The sequence below is a fragment of the Falco biarmicus genome, chromosome 7, assembly GCF_023638135.1.
Source record: "Falco biarmicus isolate bFalBia1 chromosome 7, bFalBia1.pri, whole genome shotgun sequence".
Lineage (NCBI taxonomy): Eukaryota > Metazoa > Chordata > Aves > Falconiformes > Falconidae > Falco > Falco biarmicus.
Genome location: NC_079294.1, coordinates 8672570 through 8695805, shown reverse-complemented (window position 1 = coordinate 8695805; position 23236 = coordinate 8672570). Strand labels below are relative to the sequence as shown.

General features: G+C 41.9%; 1 long non-coding RNA gene across 5 annotated transcripts in view; it reads right to left on the bottom strand.

The window, feature by feature from the left end:
• LOC130152900 (uncharacterized) overlaps nucleotides 1-23236 on the bottom strand; it is a 158710-nt gene that overhangs the window by 91657 nt on the left and 43817 nt on the right. Inside the window, exon 1 of one of the 5 annotated variants that reach the window (XR_008823137.1) lies at nucleotides 817-934. The exons of the other annotated variants lie outside the window; for them this stretch is intronic. This is a non-coding gene — a long non-coding RNA (uncharacterized LOC130152900). Of the gene's footprint in view, nucleotides 1-816; nucleotides 935-23236 lie in introns of those variants that run through there. 5 annotated transcript variants of the gene reach the window in all.

Here is a 23236-nt window from a genome sequence, read left to right as displayed (position 1 = left end):
GTGCTCCCAAATGAACATGGCATTAGACACTTTCAACTTCAGTTACAAGGAGAGTACAAAGTAAGAACATGCAAGATAATGCAGTTAAACTTCAAAGCAGGTAAGCATGCCTATACTGAAGCTGCAGCAAATTAAGTTACTGCTTAAATGCCAGTCAGATGAACGCAACAGCACTGCCCTGCAGATCAATAATGTTCCATCAGACATCAGAAAGTGAATCACTGAGGAGCAGGAGGGGTCGGTTGTTTTGATACATGTTTTTGTTGGGGGGGGTGGGGGTGGGGGGGTGGTGTTTAAGATATCTCTTCCACCCCATCACACATCGCAGTTATATAGGCATGTGTCAGCACCTGCTAACAAATACATTTAGGAGATAATACCTAATTGCTGTCAGTACCTAATTTAATTGTTACAACTGCACAGACTTTATTTATGATACCATGACAAAGTGGCATTTATCTAAGCAAATTCATAAGTACTTTATTCATCCCCTCCTCAGTACCAGACCCGAGTGGATAAATTCAGACTGCCTTAGATTCCCCCTCAAAACATCCTTCTGTGCTTCTCTGGATTAAAAGAGGACAAGAACTGGTCAATGTAACACACAAAGAAATTGCAGTAAAGCTAAGGCAATAAACATTTTTTTTTCTTACTGTAAAGACTTTCAGGTTTAAAACAAGTGTCAAAGTTCTGCTGTTGTAAGCTTTACAAGAAAGACAGTTTAATTTTTCCAAACAAAAAGATATTAAGAAACCAGCAAAGGGATTTTTGAGTTTCTCCGTTATCATTCAGCCTAGCAGTTTTACTCTTACTCACAAAGCATTGCTTAGGTGGTTCTTCTTGCCTGAAGACTTTGGAATGGTTTCAGAAGAAAGTATTGCTGTCCCATCAAAAAGTACAGCACAGAGACCAATAGCGAGTTCTCCAAGGCACTGGAGTCAGTGACAGAACTAGGAATACAAGACCACAGCTGTGACGTTAAAGCTAAAACAAGCACATAATTCTGAGCACAGGAATAAAAATAATGTCCTACTGTTGAATGATGCTTCACAAGTAGAAACACATCACAATTACTGCTCCAGAGAATTTACAGTGCCAGCATATGTGACATAAATCCCTAACAGCAACACGTTGATAGACATAACAAAATTTGAGGTGTGTATTTACCAGGTTTAGTCTCAAACTTGCTTGGGCAAGCTGATTATTGGAATTTCAATATGGACGGGAGGTATTGATCACACCATGCATTATGTGCTTTATGAACTTAGGCAAGGAACTGTCTGTCCTAGCAAGATGGGGCAGCAGTGAGTAGTACACTCTATCTAAGCTAGATCTCTGGAGAGAAGCCTTCGCACTGCACAAACATGAGGTGTGAAATGAAATGTAAGACAGGGAAGTGAGCCAAAGCCCGTGGGTCTGCAGTCAGACCAGTTTGCTGTCCCATGCAAGCCAGACAAAGCACCATTTGTCTTTTAGTTCTTAGCAGGGTAGGAAAAATTAGAGATCGTTTGTATCCAATAGCTTCCTCTGCCGGTGGGGAAACCTAGAAGTAACAGCCCTGAGTAGAGCTAACATATTAGGAAGAAACTGATGTTTCACTTTTTTGTAACGTTGTTTTGAATTACCAATCTCATGCATAACTCTTTCCCTAGCAGCATTCAGTATCTGGACAGAAAATTAAGAGAGCGCATGCATTCCTTTCCAAGTTGAAAGACCTTGTACAGGGCTGACTGGCAGCACTCCCTGAACTTATCATCCAGCAGGAGTAATAAGTTCTCAGACATTTGGGACATATGTTTTCTACCAAACTGAAAAGACAGATTTAGGGCAAGACTCCAAGAATTAGAGGGTAGCCTCCCTTACCAAGCACAAGGCAGCACTTCAGTAAACAGAAAACAGAGCACAAAAGGCAGCTTATAAGCAAGTCCATTCCCACTCCAGCCGGTAGCTATGTGACGGGGGCCTCTCTCATATGGGAGCTTTCACTCAAGTCAGCTCCATATCCCACAGACTCACAGATAGACACCCTCAGTGGCTGGGCCTTTATGGAACATATTCAGAAGGGAACAGATGGGTCAGAGGACATTAAATTCTATACCAGAGCTTGTTACACATTCTGTATTTTTTTTTCTTTTACAACTTATCTATAGATAATGATGCTATCTTCATTCCTTCATACTAAAATGGGAGGCAAGCACAATGGATGGAACTGACCTGCACTGCAGCACTCTTCCTTAACCACTCCTACTTCATTTCTTTCAACATCCCCACCTCCAAAGAGTAGCTTCGGCCAGCAAACAAGAACATGGCAGATAGCTACAGACATCTGCAGGAACAGGCCTTCACATGTAGAATCCAAAAAGCTCTCGTGACAAACAGTTCATAGAGGACACATAGTTCACCGCTTCCACCAGCTGCGTATTTTCTAGAGATTTGTCCAGTCTAGTTTTAAACTTATGCCAAGCAGCAGAGATGGTATCACTTGTCTTGAGAAACTGTTTTTCTATCTTTGGTCCAAGATTTTTCTTTTGTTCCAGTATCCCTCCCAAGGCTTGCCAAAAAGGATCAAATGCTAGTGGGAGCTTAAAACATTCAGCTTGTTTGCAGATTGAATGCACTTTGCTTTCTCTCCAGCCCCCTGATCAGCTCCTAGGCTTCTAACGTGGACACACTCAGCTTTATGATCCTGAAGGGCTGTGTCTACACAGAGACAAGAGGGAGAAATGGCAGCAGCCATTCAGGAAAGCAGTCATACCTGAAAGAGATCCAAGGAATACCCCTTTTCCTTGTTCACACGACAGTATTATCGTTGCAGTAACACATAATAGCACTTCTGCATCCAGCCAGGTGTGCTCTGCTTTGGTTCAGCAATCCTGGTCTTACACACCATGTAAACTGTGGAGGGCAACACTATGCGTCAGTACTATTCTGCTGGAGAAATACCCCAAGAATACACCTCTGCTTTGGCCCCCATCTACTTAATTACACACTCCACCCCCAAAATGGCAGCCTCTACCCATCAGGAGCCTTTCTGAGAGGCAACAAGAGGCTTTACAGCAGACTGCATGCTGCTTTACAAAGATACGTGGATCATTAACACAAGCAAGCCTGCAGCTTCACCATTAATCACTGGCTGGCTCAACACCTGCATTCTGCAGACAGCCTTCACTGAAGAAAGTTTGCAGCTGGCCCAGCTCTGGCTGAGCTTCCTCATACCCACCAACCATCTCCACTCTCCATTTGTCAATTGTAAGTGATAATTTCTATTCAATCTGATACATATTATAAGAATATAAACAAATGCCTCTGGCTGTATCGTGGCTGCGATCACTTCCCTTTATAGCCATCATTTATTACAGGCAGACAGGTGGCCGTTCAGTGGAATGCCGAAGAGGCTATCACCTGGACAATCACCGGGAAACACACTCACATTTACATTCTTCCCAAGCAGACAGGCAAGGAGGTGTGCAATTTCTGGAAAAACTTCGCTCTGCTCCAAAATTTCTTCCTTTCCTAGCCATGTAAGTCACAGGAGCAAGTCTGAATACTACCAGCCTAGCCCACCAAGGAACGCTAATTTCAAATTTAAAGTTATTTAGGATTTTTGAAAATAGGGAGGGGGTCTGGGGAAGATCTGCCCCCATTTACTTCATTTTCCATCTTACAGTTTTGACACAGGATATGTGTGTTTTCTAAATACCAGCTGGTTTACTTCACAAATATATACAAAATGTGGAGATGGCAGCAGCTTTGTTGCTCAAATGGAGTTTGAAAGAAGACTTATTATCCACTACTGCTAGGCACATGTAGTGTTTCATTTCAAAAAGACCTTGGAATTCATATATAGGAATTATTTCACCTCCCTTTAAAACACTGTCACCTCGAAAACAGATAGATGTCAGGTTACTTCACAACTCCAGCAGCAGCAGTCAGGACAGAAAGTGAACAGTATTGCAGTAACAGCACTTACAGAACACAGAATATAATTAACACATTTGTCAAATTCTAGAACAACGATGTTAACATCAGCTCTTGCATCAACATGAAAGGACCTCAGCCTTAAACTGCCTCTGAAACACCACAATCTCACAAGGACAGCATAGTCAGACATCAGTGCAGGGTATTAGTTCAGAACAGACGCATAATCACAGGATGAGCAAGCCCTTACCAGCAGCCCTGAGAGCAGGACCTGGGCTCCTCATGTAGGCCCTGGTACTTGGGAACTTGTCAGAACGCAGTTTTGCCTGGAGCGCTGCAAGGACAGAGCAAGGAAGGCTGGAGCAGAAAAGTTGCTGTAGGATCATGTCATAGCTTTTAACATTACTATTCATTGTTCCCAAGATTATAGCTTACATTGTGGCAAGACAATCAATGTTCACTATCAAGTTCACAAAAAACAGACAGACCAGAGGTCCATTACGTCAAGTATACTGTCCCACCAACAGCTAGCACCAGATGCTTGGGGAAGATTCTACTTTCTCCAAGTATACTCTTCTAGCACCCAGTCCTTTAGGGAGTTCATGAAGCCAAAGGCTGTATTCAAGCCATTCCATTTTTAGCCATCGATGGACTTGAATGCCTAATCTCATTTAGATTCTTGGTCACCCACAACATCCCTTGAGAATAAATTCTACTGCTAAATTCAGCTTGATACCCGAGAGTATTGCCACCTTCTGCTCTTCATGTAGCACCCACCCAATGAAACCTAGAGACTTATTCACTAGTTTGTACAACTCTGTAGGTCTCAATCACAGCTGACCATCCATTTCCCGTCACACACACACCTCTCTCCAACGCTGTCCTCCCAAGAGGTACAGACGAGAGTTCTTCTATTACTGCCCAGCATAGCAAAGTTATTATTCAGTGATTTCCCAATCTATCAGCAACGTAGTCACATTTTAGGGCACAAAGGCAGGCACGAGAGTTGAGGTGTCAGTGCCCAGAGACTCTCTATCTGCAGACACGGGCAAATCCCTTAACCTCCTTTTACCTTTACTCCTCTACCTTCAAGCTAGATACAGCATTTTCTTACTTTTGGAACATGAGCCAAAGTTATACTATAAATGCCTGCAAAGTATTTTATGAACATGAATAAAAGTAGCCATAAATACATTAAACATAACTCCCCAAATTTCCACACTGTGTCCTACCAAAGGTCATTCGGAGAAGAGATGGGTACAACTGAAAGACATTAGCTTAGACAGAGAGAAGAAATACAGCAAACACCTTTACCACTTCAGCATATGACCTGGAGATGGAATCAAGTAGGCTCAGAGCACAGCTTCACACAAGCAGACAGCATGTGACTTTCAGCATCAGACATCTATGAAGGCACTGTAATAATATTCCTGCACGTAACAACATAGTTGTTCTCAGCATCTTGGGATGATCCTGTGAAACAAACTTCCAGGATAAGCGTGAGTAAGTGCCATCTGTGATCACGTCACTCAGCTGGGAATCATTGCTGCCAGCACGCTCAGCCGAGCCTATTGCACACCAGTGTTCATTGCTAAAGGGACTTTTTAAAAAGCAGGAGAGGCACAGTCTGCCCCACATCTCCTGAGAGAACAAGCTCCAGGCTTGGTGCACACATAGCGTCACTGAAGATACTTTTCCACAAACATATGCTATTGGTGCCTGTCCATCTTCCTCCACCAGCCAACCTGGGATATGCTAAGGAGAATTTCAGCACATAAATAATAGTAAGTCAGACAGTATTACCCTTGAGAAACAACTCACTGGGTGCTACCTACCCCTCACAGCCAGTAGAAGTATTTGCTTTCACTTAAAACCTGTGCAGGCCACTGGGATCGCAAGCACTTCTGATAATTCCTCAGGTCACCTCACATTTAGTCCTACCACCACCAGTTTTCTGTCACACACAACACTCCAAAACAAAGCAAGGTAAGCAAAGTAACATACCATCTCTCCAAAATCCTCCTCCAGCAGCACCTCTCTTCCTTCCAAACCGTGGCATGCAGCAGTACCTCCTCACATTCTTGTTAGCACCAATTGAATAAACCTGTTCTCCACAAATTTGCTTAGTCCCTCTTTGAACATGTTAGTGCTCTCAGGTCCCACAGCCTCCAGCAGCCAGGCACAGAAGGTCTTTACTTGCTTTAGCCCAACCTCTTGTCAGCTCTGCGGAGCACTGCCTTGTTCTAGTATAGCACAATTCAGCAAGTAACACTTTTCCATTTGCCTTATCTATTATTTTCTTCTGCAAAGGCAATTTTTGAAAGCACTTCCACAGAGCTTTTTCCCAGAGCCTACCAAAAATTTGCTACCTTTGCTGTGAGGGATCCCTTCCCCCAACAGCACTTTTTACCACAGGGGCCCTAAATAGAATCAGGTGCAGTCAGGAGGAAGAAACAAGCTGCCTCCACTTCTGCACTCCGCCAGTCTCCCAGCTGCACTCATCAGCCCTTGCCTGCAAAAGGGCTGAACTCCTTTCCCCAGAGGAAGAAGCTAGAACAGCGAAGTTAGGTTGACTGCACTAAAAGGAGTATCTGCAGACACGGGTCCTGGGCTTTCAGTTTAATGCATAGCCCAATAGATAAGGCTGTCCCCTGTGCACGTGGCTGTGTTCATGACCAAAGGACACACTAGCTCCTTTCCAGAGGAATCAGCTTAGAAAAACGTAGGGATTAGGGCTGAGGATATAGATGGTTGCATACCAGAAATACAGGCTCTGCTGATGCTGTTTTTATAGCAGTAGCTTGCTGAGGCTGCCGTGCTACAAAGAACTGGAATCCAAAGGCCAGTTTGCAGCAATGGGGGAAATTACAGTGGTTTTGGCCCCAGCAGTCAGCTAATAGATGTGTGGCTACTGCACCAACAGCTTCACTACTATGTTAAAGGGTGGGACTCTTCCTGCAGAGACCTTCCAAATGAGGAGGCTCCAGCTCCTGAGGCAGCCAGCCAGCCGTGGCACTGTAGGTGAAAGCTGCATGTGGAGCCCAGAGAGGAGTAGCTAAGCCTGTACTGCCTGTTGTGTCAAGCGCATAGGAGTGTCTCTGAGCAGGGACAGACCGAATTGATGTTGCTTCGAAAGTGCTGGGGAAGCCTTCTGCAATGAAGGCACGTGCAATATGGTTGCTGCTCTGTTGGCTTTTTAATAAAGTGGTAGTCCAGACTGCCTTAGTCCCAGTTCAAATTTGAATTTTGCAGGCAGGAAACAGGGCCAGGATCAGATCCCTCTTTTGGAGGCAGTGAGAACAGGGAATACCCAACTGTAATTAACCTAGCTACTGAAAGGAACCTAACTGTAATTAACCCAAACCTAACACTGAATAAAAATTAGTCCTGGTAATTGATAAACAGTGATGGAGTTACCAGGCAGTGATGTGTGGACTCCACCGATGTCTCTGTGTCTCTCTGGGATCCCCAGCACAAGCAGCAATGAAGCATTTTCTCACCTCCTCCCTCGCGCCACAAGACAGTTTCCGAAGCGCTGGACTGCGTGCATGACTATATGCTGTCTGCCTGCACAGCTTTCCCCAGCCCACAGAAAGAGGAAGAGATGGATCCAGAAACGGCAGGACCATACGCCAGAAGAGAAAGCCTCTACCAAAACCATCCAGCCCAAATGCTCACAGACCAGGCAGGCTCACAAAAGCATCTCGGACAGGTCACTGGTTTGGTTGACTGGTTCACTGTCAGATTTCCTCTTCACCCACCCAAGCTATCTTTCCTGTGCACCACCTGTGAAACGTGCATTTCTAACACACTATTTAATCAGCACAAGACAAAGCGATGTAGCTCTGGCTGAGAACTGCTTTGCCAATAGACAGCAAATGGTAGAAGCCACCCATTAGAGCCGAGAACCCCATTTGATATAGCTGTTTGATTTCCTTTCCAAGGGTTTTGTATCTGCCCCTTTCCAAATCTATTGTTTCCTCACTCCGGTATTTCAAAGCACAATAAGAATTAACGGACTACGAAAATTATTATCTTACAACTGAAAGTTCTTGCAAGCCTTCCCCCAAATTAATTACCTTTGACATAATTACAATTTTGGGGAATGTTTCTGCTTCCTGTGGAAACTTCGTATTTTTCATTCAAATAAAAAAGATGATCTGCCACAGTGCTCTGTAGTGGTGGTCAATGTCCTCACTAAGGCTTCTTAGCAGGGCAGCCAAGGTGCATTAAAGGAGACACAATACACCAAAACAGCCCAGTCTAGTGAGAAAGACAGAAGAAGCCCATGAGCTGTAAATCCCAGAAAGAAGCATTTAGCAGTTCAAATCTACATAGTCAGTTATTTCGGATTTCATTTTACATGGAAAATTAAACCACCTCCTCACATTTCCATGCTCTTCTCCAAAGTTTTTCCTTTAGATGAAAGTCTGTTTTTCTAAACAACTCAGCCTCCTAAATAACTTTGAAATTCTATTTTTGCAGTAATCTGTGACAGAGGCAACCAGAGCTGAACACAATACTATGAGGCTATTGTTCTACCAATTTGGTATTATCTATAGTTTACACATTTTTTATTCTGTTCTTAAACATTGGCTGGTGAAAGGTTAGGCTCTCTGCGTTTCTAGTTGAAAAATCGATACTGGCGATAAAGCATGAGCTAAAAAGACAAGCAAAATTCTAATACTGTTGGGTTTGTTTGGATTTTATTTTTTGTCTGAGGTGATGTTTATAGCACAGAAAATGTATAGAGGTGCAATGCTCAGATCTGTAAAACTTAGGGTCTGTAAAATTGCAGAGCAAAATTGGGAAAAGGTTCAGCTTTCCCCATAGCAAATATATCTCGCTTAGGATAGTCCTAGATCTGAAGGTCAAAAAAGGCAAGCTCCAACAGCAATTTGGTGCAGTTTCACTTCACATTGCAGGTTCATCCACAAGTCCACAAACTCTTTTTTTTTCCAAGCGTTTTCCCCACTAGGGAAAATACGTTGGATGACAATAAACATATACATGGAGATCTTAATCTGTTTTTCACGTATCTCAGTGCAATGTGTTTCACTTTGAACAGGCCACCTAGATTAAGTAGAAGTTAATTAGAACAGTCCCTCTTTTTTTGCTAATTAAAACTCAAGACTTGGTAAAGGAGGGGTAAGACAAGACTTTATTACTCTTAGATGGTCCTAAGAAGACCTATAAATACATCTCTTCTTCCTGTGATACCATTCATCTTCTGCCTTTCCTACTTCTCTTTGCCAACAATGAGATCCCAGTAAACAACCTCAAGTGAAATTTGCAACTGTCAGATAAACATTAAAAATGCTTCTCTTGTCCTTTCCCATTGATAGTCCCATTAATATTGTAATAGAACAAAAAGTTATGAAAATGAACGCATGCTGGGTTTGGAAATGAATGATGCAGACAGCAGCTGTGAAATATATACACTTGAATATGCATAGACAAAGAGATACAGTGCACCCACAAAAAATGTTTATACACTTACATGTAATATTTTAAGATACAGGACTCAGTTCTAACCTCATGCTACTGTACACTGTGAAGCAACTCCGTTGACTTTTGCCTGGTGTAATTTCAGCAGAAGCAAAATCAGAATTCAACTGCTGTGGCTTTTTCTGAGAAAAATATGGTGTCTACTCCATTTTTCTGTGCTGTTATTTTTTTTAATATTTACTTTTAGTTGGAGACTAGTATTACAAACTGCTTTTGCCTGTTTAGTCCTTCCTCACAGTATGCAAATCTCTGGTCGTATGTCTACTCTTAATTTAAAAAATCTGTACCGCAAACTTAAGTGAAGTAGTATGAAAAAAAAATCATAAACATTGAAGTCAAGCTCTTTTATTCAAACTTGCCCTTTAGACACTTATTAATTCAAACAGTATCCACTAAAAATGTTCAAAAAAGAGCAATGCAGTCCTCCCGGTCCCACAATGAAAATGCTGTATCTGGTGCCCTCTGTCCTCCTGAATCCTCACTGAAATCATTGACAGTTTTGCAAAATGAGTCAGGTTCCAAAATAATCCCAAAACTGTCTTAAAAGATCATGAGATAGTGTTGTCTTTTATATATATACATTTGTATGTATATATAAAAACATATATATATATGCATATACATGTACTGGATTTTCCTATCAGGCTTTTACATTTTGTGGGCTTTTAACATTCTGTTTCAAGCTTTTCTGTAGAGATAAAAGCTTTGCATGCTTTTAATAAAACGAGAGTTCTTCAAGGGAAAGCAGGATTTCAGAGGCTGGAGTTTCAGGAATACTCCCAGGTAGACAGGCAGCTGTGATGGGTCGGTAACTGTACAGGGACACTCCACAGAGACAAAGTCTGCCTGAGAGGCTTTCCCTGCTTGAACAAGACCTTAGCTCTCTGAACAAAAACACGCTACCAGTCATATTGTTCTAATTCCCAAATTAATGAAATTTTGTTGGGTCATTTCATAATGTCAGGAAGCATTTAGACGCTTCCAGTCATCTATTTCTGAAGTCCCTTAATGTTGCATGCCTAGAATTCTCTCTCTTCTGAGCCTTGTACTTTTCAAATGCAAGTCCTACATGCTTATACTACCCTATGTAAGCCAAAAGATAGTAGGCTGGGAACACCAACTGGATCTTCCAAACTCATGGTTCTCCATCGTTCAGCTCTACTGCCGTTTTGCACAGAAATCATTCCCTAGTTGACTTATGCTTGTATTAAGCAAAGACAAAACAAAACAACAAAAAAAGATGTTAATTTTATAGTGTTTTCTAGCATCATAGAAACAGCCTGTCAACATTCTCAAGTTGCAACAGTCTTGAAATTGGTGTATTTTTACCTGTTATGAAGCATCATTGCAAAAGCAAAATTGTTTTTTGATGTTCTCATCAAAGTCACAAAAAGGTCAGTCAGTCTTATCAGATTTCAACTGCTCTAGTGCCTTTTGAACTGAAAGTTGTTTCATTCATCCACTCTGAAATACTGATTATTGAAAAATTCCACTTTAGACTTCTGCTATTTTAATCACAGATCACTGGAAAAGTAATCAACTTCTTGAATTTATATTAAATTTTCTTCTGAGTGGCAGTCAAGTTAGGTATAAGGACTCCAGTTGAATGAAATTAGAAACTCACATGAGATTGTCAGTGTTGCAGACTTTAGTAGCTGAGAGCAAGGGACTGTACTGCAGTCACGAAATCTGGATAGTCAAGAGGTGCTGTGTGTCTTCCCACAGACAACATATTCTGGTGAGTTAACATAAATAACAATAAACGCAGTTGAACACACTAGAAGAACATTTCCCCAGATACCTCACAGGAAAGGTTCACCACATTCTTGGTGCTTTTCTTTGTAATTTATTGCCAAATAATCTTTGCACCAATAGTGCGCTGCACTTCATACTAGAACATGGTCTTACAAACCTGACTGGGTACCTCTCAGGAGTCCCCTGGGAGTACTACTTTTCAACAGCAACATTTACTAGAAGAGCGTATACAAAGACATCAAGTTTCCTCACAATTAAAAGTTATTTTTATAACTTTTGTTTATAGTTTGTTTTGCAAAACAACTTTCTTTTTCTAATCCATTTTTATTTGATTTGTGATGATTTACACGAAGCATTTGTTCATATTTGTTAATTTAGGGGTTGAATGACAGTTCTTCCTGTACAGTTTCTTCCCTTTAATTTGTATACCATGTTACCATTGTCACAAAAATGTCACTATTGGAATGTCACCATTGTCACAAAAATCTTTTCTGGTAAGGGGAAAAGTTAACTGCTTACCCTGGGGTGTTGCACAGTTACCCCCCAATTCACTACCAACAAGCTTCAGCTCCAAAATGGCTCTCTTCAAATGTTTGTTGAAGCAGGTCAGTTGAAGTGTCACGGAGCAGAGGATGAAAGAGCTTTCCACTGATTCGCCCCCATGCTGTCATTTGCATGAGGGCAGTAGGGCTATAAAGATTTCCCCTCGTCAAATGGGATTTTATGCCTATGCAGCATTGGTATGAATAAGGAAAAAGGAAGAGACAAACTGAGAAAAAGAGAAAAAAAAGGATCAGTCTGCTGCTGGACATGCCCAGGAGTAACAACCATGAGACCCTGTCACGGAGGGACTTCGATAAGCAAAGGATTCACCACGCCTTTGCTGAGATGGAAATGCAGCCCACAGCACCAACACAAAGTTCAGCCTGAATCTGGCACTCCGCTTGCGGTTCGTTTTTTCTTGAGCCTCAGGGAAACAAGCGCGATAGAGAAAGAGTGTAGGGCAGAGTTGGAACCCTTCTTCCACTTAACAAAGCATCATCAGAGAGCAAGCATCAAGGAAAATAAGTGCTATGATGATCCATGCATTCACTGCCTGCCCTCAAAGGTCAGCATTTCTTAAACCATCCAGGACATTACATTCTTTGCACAGTCTCCAGCCATTTAGCAATGGATGGCAAAGGAAGCTAAAGCTCTAATGGAATGAAGTGTCAAAGAGAGCTTTTTGTATAAAGAACTAGAGAAAAGAAAAGAAAATGGATATTTTAACTTTTATCTTGGAATTAGTTAATATTCACACTTAACTGCTGAACTGGCTAAATTCTTTTCTTTTCTTAAGGACCTTTATAAATTTCATCATTAATAAAATCAGACATTCAATTAGCAGGGAATTTCTGATTGCTAGCTGAGATTTCCCCCCCAACAGTTTCTCTTTTTCACTCTTTCTAGTCTCTCTTTTTATTTTCCCCTCCTACCCCTGTGTCCCCCCTTCCCTGAAAAACCTGGGGAAAGTGAAAACTGACTCCATTAACCTCTGTCATTACCTAAATCCATCTCTTAATTAATATGAGTTAATATGATTAATCAAAATAATGAGACAAACCTATTAAATTAGGGTGTTTAAATTACAAATGGAAGTGGTAAAGGCAAAGGGGCTGATAACGAATAGCTGCAGTCAGAGACGGGGTTAGCTCTTTAAATGATATGTGACAATCAGCAGAGAGAATCAAGAATGAGGGGAAATCAGCAAGATCCATGTGAGGAAAATATTTTACATGCACGAAGAACGATGCTGTTCAAATGCCTGGTAGCATTTCAGAGGATCAGGCGTGTTAAGATAATATTTTAATCCCTTTCATGGTGGAATATAATACAGATAATAATACAATCATCAAATCTTTCAGCTTGCAGTTAGCTTCCATAGGGTTGGATGGTACAGATGTTGCCCAGTTAGAGGTCCCCACCAGCAGTTTTCTGGGAACTCTGAAGCATTTGCTAGTCATATTAACACTGCCCCGTGGAGTCAAGATTGGACAGGTTATACATTTCTACACTGGAAGCACACAGCCTGAACAAAAGTCTGCAGCGGCAATACTCCATCTCCAATACTGACTTCCCTTGTGACCCCAGGCAAGCTCCATGAACTCCTCTGTCTTGCTTGGCTGATTTAGATACACCATTCCTAAATGTAATTCCATATTTTCTCTAAACTAGAATCTTGAAATCTGGCGAGCATTGTCACTGCAGTCTTTTGAGAGCTGAAGGGAAGTTATGCCAACAGCAATCTTTCCCCAAGAATTCACCAGCAGTCAGGGTTTCTCATTGGATTTCCACCGCTCAAATACCTCCTTGAACTACAGTCCTGAAATCTGTTATAGACCACCAATTAAAGTAAAAATAATGTCCCTATCATAGGTCACTGTAACAACAAAAGTGATATTCATTTTGGGAGGTGATTATGTGGAGTGTGAAGTATTCCCTTTGGAGAAATCCATTAGCAGTTTCTATTTCAGTCAAAACTATCAGCAAAAGAAATAAATGTAGCACAGGACTGATGCAGACAGAAAACTGCACTGCAAACTGCTGCCAAAACAGTTAGACTTCAAACAGGAGGAGGTGACGGTGTTAAATATTTTTCAGCCACAAGGAACCCCTAAAACCAAAAAGAAATGGGGAGAAAACAACCACGTAGACAGAACATTTCAAGACCAACCATATCCTTTGTATCTTCAATTTATCATTTGTGACTAAATAAAGTCGAGAGAATGCTAGAGGCTCTGGGGCAAAACATAATTGATGAAGGCGGCTCGCAATATGTGATCTATAGGCCACTTTAACTGCCCTAAAAGGGCTGCAACTGGCCCAAAGTGCTCCAAATAGCAAAAGACACCTCTCTCTTCATGGCGCTGCACTGAAGTGGAAGCACGATGACAGCGGGATAAGAACAGGAGAAAAAGGAAGATCCAGCAGGAGCTCAGCAAGGGAGGAATAAGCTCAGAGATAGTTGTTTAAAGCTGGTTAGCCAGGGGAGATGAGAGTAGCAGAAGGTGGCACAAGAACTTTGTATTTGTAGCCCCCAAACACCCTTTCTTAGCTGGCTTTAGACTGAATTTTAAAAGGAGTTGGTTATTACAGCTGGCAGCATTGTTTTGTGAGCACTGGTGCCTAATCTTCCGCATGTCAGAAGATGCTGTGGAAACCCAAGGAAAAGAGTGCTGAAGCAGCTAAGAAGGAACTTCATTATTAATTATAATGTCATATTAGGCATTATTCTTTATTTGCTTTGCCTAGCTTTCTGCTTTTGTCACTGAAACAGGCAGAGGTTCAACCTTTCTCCAGGAGGAAGCACAATTTTTCAAGTCAGCCATATGCAAATAATAAGGTCATGAACACTTACAAAATGATGCGATGGAAAAAAAAGGGGAAAGAGAGAAGATTCAGAGAGTACTAATAAACTGCAGTTGAGTCATTATTGCCATTTTCTTCTAGAACTTCAACATCCTGCATTAATGGCTTCATAAGAAGACATGAGTCTTGAGAGTGATCACAAACATTCAAAGGAGCTTAGTAAAGAAATTTGGAAAGAGCAGTTCTAGCACACCATGTGGAAAAGCACAAGTATTTGGAGGATGAGGGGCTAAAAAGCAATACGATGAAATAAAAATATTATCACAGATATTCATGGAGGAATGATCAGGAGCTACCAGAGTGTATAGTACAACTGGTGTCAGCCAAACACAAAGTGTTTTTCAATAGTTGAAGTGAACAAATAAGTAGTTTTGAAACACCCATTTCCGCAGAACTGATCTGATGCTCTTATATGACCAGATAATTATCACCTTCTTCTCAATCCCCTTGAAAGGTAGCACAACCATAGTGACAAAGTGCTATTCCATTTCTATAGCCAATGCCTAGCTTAACAGACACATAGCTAAAGACTGCAGACACATTAGTTCATAGCAGAAGAATAAGGTTTTCGTTGCCACATCCTGCTTTTCTGAACAGTGTCCTAGAGCCATACTTGGGCATTACTACTTCTCACATTTTTAAGTAAATTTCTCTTTCGTCAAAAACAAGCAGGTTACAATATAGTCTTCTGGCAAGGACAACCTTCTAGGCAGAAGGATCTAAACAATGTAGATGGCATCTGATGGCCAGGCTTATTTATTGATGCCTACTTCTGGGTGACAGATACAGCATGAGGAAAAGAATGAAAATTCTCTTTAAAACAAAAGCATAAAATGAATTTTATTGTCTCTGGGCTGAAAATGTACTAGTGAGCTATTGTGCCTCTTTGGTGTAGGGTTCAACCAAGTTCTTAAAGTACCATTTTAAAATGCAGATGCAAGAGGGATTTAATTCTACCTCTGTGTACACAAGCCAGCAAGGAATCGAATCCTACAGCCAGTCCTTCCTCCTCACTCAAAGGAAGCACTTGGGACAAGCAACTCGTTCTCAGGCAGCCTGTGTACTATCAGGCTGAGGGAACAGCCGTGTTCCCCCCAGTCCCCCGTCCTTTCCTGCACTGTCAGAGCCTGCTGCTTGAAGAAGAATCTCCTCAGATAGCAGTCACCAGGCAGCCTCATCTGAACCACCCCTAGCAAGTGCCTGTTGCTCACCCTGAAGCAGGAAGACTCTTGTTCTTAACATTCATCATTCATTTATCAGTTCATAATTCACACAAGTGTCCTGAACTTTGATTTCAAATAAATGTTGGGACTGTTAGTCAAGTCTCCCTCTGGATTAGGATTTCTGCATGTTACCGAACAGTAATAAGCTGCCTAGTTTTTTCAAACTGATTCTGGACTGTGAAATGGTGCTAACACAGCACAGGCAGCAGTGTTCTGATTCTGAAGAGTAAGGCTTAAAACTTTCCACCCCAAAGCCTCATTCAGGGGCATTCAGACAAAGGCTGTTGCTGACTAATGACTATTTTTCATCCCGAGTTATCAGATGAGCAGCAAGCAAAGGACACAAACACCTCTGGCTTAGGAATGTTTTCACTAAAGAAAATCCAGCTTCACTTTACAGTGTTAGTTTCAAAATGCTGGAAGTGTATAGGCACAGCTGTGAATCTTGTTCACTTTCACAGAAGAGCAATACAGAAGAGGGGAAATGGAAAAGGTTGCTGTTGCTCACTAAAAAAAAATTGGCAAAATTGAAAAGATTGATCACAGATGCTGTTATCAATTCCCACTCCCTTTGTTTCCTTAGAAAAACAATTTCAGTGTCAGATTTTCAGACTTACAAAACCCTCCACTCTTTTTGTGCTCAACCTGGAGAACAGAGGTATCTTAAATTTCACCTTAAACTTTAGAGTTATAGGATCTAAAGCTGAAGTCAGGAGGTAGGATTACACTTCCCTTCCTGATATGCTCAAAAATTTTCAAAAAAATCTGCCATTTCTTTGCAAAAACTGCACCATGCAGCTGGCATTGACTGACCTGTTATCCAAAAGCAATGAAGAGCAATCTGGAGAAAAATAAGCTTTGCCTAGCTGCCAGTCCTGCCATAGTGTCTAGACTCTGAGAGTCCAGCTACATTCCCTCTGTTTCCTCAACTAGCAATAGAAGACTGTGCAGTCGAAAGATTTAACCATTATATGGATGGCAAACAAGCCATAGAAAGATCCAGACCTGACTCCTGTAGGCCTCCTGGCTTTGCAAGCCACACCAGCAGTACAAAGCAGTTGGTCAGAAAACTCAGCAAAATCTTGTAGTACACCCAGGGGTGTCTCTCAGAGAAAAGGAAACATTTTCAGAGCCAGTTTTACTCCTCTGGAGTTATTACTTCTAGGAGTGCAAGAGGACCCTCTGTATCCATTTCAGCAGGCTCTTTGATTGCAAGTCACTGCAGTAGCTTATAATTATCTAATGGTTGGTTCAAGCCCTGGCTTCTTTGCCAAGACTACTGTCAAGGGGGCCAGCCAATGCCAGCTGTGATTCTGATCCCGATGTCCACTGGCAATAGACTGGGACAAACTCATTCCAAAGGCCAAACAGCTATTCGTGAATGCTTTCCAAGCAGCAGTGGAGCTGGATGAAAACCAGTGCTGTAGGAGTGACCTTGCTCTTACATGAAGCAATACCAAGCATCTGGAAGGAACAAAGCCTTCCAGTTACAAGCAAGCACAACAATAATTCTAGGAAGTAGAAGGCGGTGAATCAAGGATCTACTCAGATCTCTTTTGATAGCACCAATTAACAGCCCTGGTCCAAGCGAGCAGAGAGGGGAAGTGGCCATGTACCCGAAACAAACAGCCCTAGGAGCTGCTTCAAAACAGTGACACTGAAAACAGGAAAAGTACAGCAAATGTGATGGCACAAATTGCTTCCATACAGGCCAAAATCCCAAAGTTTGCACCTGTACATGGAAGCACCGCATATTAAACAACAGCTCCATTCCTCCTCCACACAAAAAGGAAATGGGCAAAAGAAAGAGTGTGTGGCATTTTGCAGGTATGTGCTGCATTCAGTAGAGAATGATGCAAACCTGCCAATCCTCCCTGTGATTCCAAGTAAAATTCCTTCACCTGCCATATGCTGCAGCCCATGCAGGGAAGACACTTGCAAGAACTCAAGAGAGGCATGGCTTACGCAGCTGCCACAAGTCTGCACATGCTTGGGCAACTATCTAATTATCTCTCTAACATCTCCCTCTCTACCTACTTGTCAGCACCTAATCCATAGAACTGCTCATGGGGGAGGTCCGTCTGCCTTTGGCATGGCCAGCTTTGATGGGAAATACTCAATTTGTTGAAAACTATGTGTTTTGCAGGAACTCACTGTCCTGAGGAAACCTTGCTAGAGAAGGCTCCCTCACTTGCATTAGGCAACACAGAAGACTGCGTGTAGGAGGAGACCTACATGAGGTAGGAGAGATTTCGGCTCAAGTTCCTGGTCTACTTTTTTGGACCTGAGACTTGAACTTGGCCCTTCCCCAGCATAGCTAAATGCCTTGATTGGTATAATTTCTTCTTCTGGGAACAGTCTCTCTTGTTGGAACTTTTTCACTCTGTGTGAATTAATAAGTGCTTCTTTGGCAGGGGCCCAGTCCTACAGCTGCTACAGCACTAGTCTGTGGAGGAAACGCTCAGATTCACTCCAGTAAATATTTGCAGTATCCCGCATAAGAATCCTGGCCACCTAGATACTGTGTGTCCTACAAGCCAGAGATTTTTCTTTTCCTCTGACAAAGTTTCACAGTGCTGACTTAATCACACATGGAACAGGAAAAAAAAAAAGAATCGCAAAATAATTCATTGGATTTGAGAAAATGAAACATAACTGAGAAAAAGTCTTGGTCCACAGAGAGCCTGGTAGGCTTTGCTTTCTGCCACAGCCACATCACTTTCTTTGCCAACTGTAAAGTTGCTCTAGGCAGGTTCATTAGCAAACAGCAAGAAAGCTGCCATTTCTTCTAGCCAAATTAAGATGAAAGAGGAGGGCCAGTGGAAGTAGAATGATCTGAGAAAGGCTTAAACACTAATGCTATTAAATCAGTAGCAGTGCCATTACAGAGAAAGAAGGCAAGGGTAAAGGGCGCAAAGCGGTTGCAAGGGTTGCTGTTGCTGGCCACAGCCACTGTGGGAATGCAGGGGTAACGCCAGGAAAGCAGCACTAGTATTTACAATAGGATCGGCTGTTGCCTCAGCTCAGCAAATCCAACTCCATTGGAAGCACAGAAAAGGAGAGGACATAAGCCCATGTCCATTATGAGAAAGAAACAAGATGGTGCTGCAGTCCTTTCCTGAGGGAGAAAACACATAAGCCTCTGGGTTTTCAAAACAGCAGCTTTGGCTGCAAACGGTTTTGCTTAGTCTCCTGGATTCTTCTACTAGCAAACCTTACTATAAAGACCTCCCCTCAACCTCCTCATGCTACTCTTTCTGCTCCCTTTATCTCATAAAACACCTCTGAGTATTTCCAATATTTCCCCTCCCTTGGATCTGCAAACCCATGGGTGCAAAGAAAAGGCACACAGCAGAGTGTTTTCCTGCTTGGACCTACTGACACTTCCTGAGCACCTTTTTGATTTCCCACAGCTTCCCATACTGACTCCTACCACTACAGAAGGCCAGAAATAGCCTACCTGCATTCTAGATTGAGGAAGAGGGATCTAGAGCAGTATAGACCAAAGTAAGTCTTCAAAACGGTCAAGAGCTCTAGGTGTAGGTTGAGGGGCCAGAAAATGAGAGTGAAATACCGCAGGCTGGCCTGATCAATAAGCTGATGGAAGGTGGCAGGTTGGAAACACAGCCTAAGCTGTTAACTGAAGGCTTCTTCTCATGGCCAGAAACACTCATGGCTTGGGAGCACAAGATGGAAGAACAATGGGTCCTTGCAAGTTATATACATATATAAAGAGAGAGTATACTATACACAATACATCATCTGGTCATCCTGTTCTTTTTGAATACTGGCATGGAGACACACAGCAGGGTTGCATATGACCTCAATATGATGCGAGGACAAAGATCATGCTTACTCAACAGGAATCTCTTCAGCATGTTATTCGCTTCACAGAGCCATATTTAAGGGCAGAAAGACCATGTGGATGCCCTCCTTTACATTTCAGGCCACACAATTACACTTCAAGCACAATGGTAGTAAGTAAAATGACTCTTGCATTAAGGCACTGAATAGATGTGAAGGATATGCAAAACAAAAAAACCATCCTTACTAGTCTTTCCAATATTCAATCATTCTTCTATTGAAAGAAATATACCTTATTTTTAATATAAACTTAACTAGCAGTTTTAATATAAACTTCTCTAGCTTCCAGATGCTTGTTCTTGTTGTGAAAGGGTCCTCTGATCATGAAAGGGAAAAAAGTGCACCTGGCATTTTTTCCTCCATGAAGGTACTTCTACAGTAGGTCACTTCTCAGTGTTTTTGAAACTAAACTGAGCTCATTCCAAGTCATCTTGGTTCCTCTGCTAAGCTCTTAGTTTTTTCTACCTTCCTTTATGTCCTGGTTTCAGCTGGGATAGAGTTAATTTTCTTCCTGGTAGCTGGTGCAGTGCTGTGTTTTGGATTTAGTAGGAGAATAATGTTGGTAACACACTGATGGTTTAGTTATTGCTAAGTAGTGTTTACTTTAAATCTCTTTTAAAAAGCTTTTTAAAAAAAAAAATGGGGACTTTTCAGTTGCCCATGCTCTGCCAGTGAGCAGGTGCAGAAGAAGCAGGGAGGGAGCATGGCCAGGACAGGTGACCCCAACTGGCCAAAGGGATGTTCCATACCATAGAGCATCATGCTCAGTATATGACCTGGGGGAAGACAGCCAGGAGCCACCAAATGCTGCTCAGGGACTGGCTGAGCATTGGGAAATGGGTGGTGAGCAACTGTATTGAGCATCACTTGTTTCTCTTGGGTTTTATTCTTTTCTGTTACCTCCTTTTTCATCATCATCATCATTATTGTTATTATTAATTAATATATTTTAATTTATTTCAATAGTAAACTGTTCTTTTCTCAACCCACAGGTTTTACTTTTTTCCAGTTCTCCTCCTCATCCCACTGCGAGGAGCAGGCAGGGGGGAGTGAGTGCCTTCATGGTACTTAGTTGCCAGCTGGAGTTAAACCACGACACTTCAAAAACTCTAAACTAGAGCTATATACCATATTCTACTGGCAGCCTGTCAATGCCATACATGTAGGTTAAAAATCACTCCCTGCCCCTGTGGTCAACTCTAAGGAATGCAATAGAAACCCTTTTTCCAATATATAGCTACAGAATAGAGGACTACAAGATACAGTACTTGCTCTCAAGTGTATTACTTTGTATATGACTGCTAATACATGTTTTGTTAGAATTAGCTTCCCTCATGATGCTAATCACTTTATATGAAGTTTCCTCATTATTTATTACCCTATCTTGTGACATTGCAAAACTTAAAACTCAGCTACGGTTCATACTTACTTCAAATCATAGACAAACCTGTTGAATAGAATTGAACTTGATAACAGTTCTTGCAAAATTCCCTGGACACTCTCTCATTTAGCGATACTTCCCACAAATGATGCCTTTGAGCCCTCTTAGCTAACCAGTTCTTAATCCATTTAACAGGCACTTTACTGATATCATGTAATACTAAAATTTTAGCCAGACTATCATGTAGTACTAAGTCAAATGCTTTATGAAAGTACATCACATCTACACAATTGCCTTTAACAATCCATTTTTTGAGATTACATTCTTGAGATCAAGTTCATTCGACAAGACCTGGTTTCCATAAAGCTATGTCAACTGGCATTAATTATATCTCTATTCTTTAGCAACTGACTTCCATATCAGATTTTCCATTACTCCCTTGTTCTTTTTTGACTTCTGGCATACAAAGGCAGGGCAGGGTGCCGTCACAGCATGCGGAATGCAAGAACCACAGGAGAGGAGGTGTGCAGTGATGCAGTCACTCCCAAAGGTACCACCAAACAGTACTAATAGGAAATTACAGCCCTCCTAGCTGGTTTCCATTCCAAATCGAGGGTGAATCTTCTCCAGGTGATCTCACAGTCCTTGAAATAGCAAAGAAACCTCCCAATGGAACAAAAGCTAGTATCACTAATTCAGAGATTTCCTAAGACCCTTGACTTGCCCATTTAAAAGGGTTTTCTCATTTGGATGTTGCTTAACACTTCCTTGTGGTAACTAATGGGCTGCAAAGGCCTCTGGATCCTCATGTGATACACAAGCACATTGTCCTTTTCAGATATAGGGCAAAAATAATTTTTGCATGTGTCAGGTTCTGCAGAGGTTAAATAAACTACACAAGACTCAGCAGGATTTTTGTCTAGCATGTACAGCTTTGGAAGTCTCTTCCCACCATAGGTTACATTATATGATCTTCTACAAACAGAGAAGTCTGCCCATAAGAGATTTAATTGGTTTACATCAAAAAAAGTAAAGGCAAAAATCACAGAGCCAGAGAACTGAAAAGGGATTTCAGTTCTGAAGCTTTGTAAAACCTTTAAAGTTTTAAGCCAGCAAGTGGGAGCTGATAAACTAGTATGACCTTGCAACAATCATGTAACCCAATTTTGTGCCTTGGGGCCCCCATCAGTCAATTCAGGACTTAAGACTCCAAACCAGCTTATAGGACAATGGGACTTTTAAAAACAGCCAAGTACTTTGGGGTGCTCTGAGAAAGGTACCACAGGACTTCACGATGTCAGAGTTCAGGTACCAGAGAGCCAATGAGTTTGCTGTCAGATTCATTCTCTGAACACAGAGCTATACTCTGGACTCCAACCTCTCACCATGTTTCTCAACTTCCTCGTTTCCAGGGGTCCTCAAAACTACGAAAACTGGTGTCATCAGGTGGCTGCTGTAGGAAGTCTGAAGCCACAGCCTTCCCTTCCCACTTCTCAGTTCTGTAGTCTCTGCAGCTTTTGACAGTTTCCTCAAGAAATGAAGGAATTCAGGATGTCTATCAAAAAAGGACTACTCTGCTGCAGCCAAATACTCGGCACTTTCATGTCCATGTTACTCTATGGCTATACAGCAAGGGTGCAGCAACAAAACCTTCCGCTGAGGCAGAAGGCAAGACATATAGCCAGCAGGGCTACTTTAACAAGTTACGGGAAGTCATTCACAACCTTGCTTGAGTCAGCAACTTCTCTGTAAGCACCTATGAGTACATGCTCTTCAATGCACAAAGTAACAACTGCCAAGCCTCTTTATCACTAACATGCCAGCTATTTTTTACACTCTCCACTAGTATCCAGGGATGTGGTTTTTTCCCAGATGCCTCCAGACTCCCTCATGAACCACAGAGCAACTCAGATCTGAGAAGCCAAAGAGTACACAGGGCTAAAGTCAGCTCTGAGGTTAGTCCTTTGCCCAGCACAAGTGGGAACGTCCATGTTCTGAGCTGCACCCCATGGTCAACATCACTGAAGACAGAGCTTCAGTTGTGGTCATTTTTTCATGCAATAGAAAGACCTTTTCTCGATACGTTTTATGTTAACTTGTGTTCTATATAACTTCCCTCTGGTGTAAAGCAAATGCCTAACCAGTTCCTTACCTCAGCTACACAAAGGATCAAACTGTA